Below are 725 nucleotides of genomic sequence, written 5' to 3' on the forward strand. Positions count from 1 at the left end.
TGGGCTTTCTTTTCAGTTTCCCCAATTATTATTAATCAAAACGGTGCAGTTTTGATTAGAAATAGCTAACCGGCACTCCAAAAAATCGAACTGGTTCACCCGGTTCACCGGTTAACCACCGGTTTGACCGGTTTTTTGACCGGTTTTTTGCATATCGGTTTTTGGCATCAATCGGACCAGTAAAAGAGCCGGTTTCCGGTTAACCCGGTCGAACCGGCCGGTCCGGTCCGGTTCTCAGAACACTGCAATTTAGTCCATTAAAATTCACTTTCATTTTACTTGATTTAGTAACTAAGAATAAAGTATCATTTTTTGTCCTTCAAGATTTTTGTCCTATTTAAGTCCCAAACATTTCAAAATCGTCTCAATGTCGTCCTATCGTCAACTTTGTTAATAGATCACTAATGACAGGATAACATTGAGACGATTTTGAAATGTTAGGTACTTAAATATGATGATTTAAATATTAGGGACAACTCTGAAACTTACCCCAAACATTGAGGACAGAAACAATACTTTACTCGTATACAACTATCTTATTTAACTTAACATTTATAATTTCATATATATATTTCACTAATGAATTGAGACGATTTTGAAATGTTAGGTACTTAAATATGATGATTTAAATATTAGGGACAACTCTGAAACTTACCCCAAACATTGAGGACAGAAACAATACTTTACTCGTATACAACTATCTTATTTAACTTATTTAACTTAAC

This window comes from Arachis ipaensis, chromosome B04 (genome assembly GCF_000816755.2).
Source record: "Arachis ipaensis cultivar K30076 chromosome B04, Araip1.1, whole genome shotgun sequence".
Taxonomy (NCBI): Eukaryota; Viridiplantae; Streptophyta; class Magnoliopsida; order Fabales; family Fabaceae; genus Arachis; species Arachis ipaensis.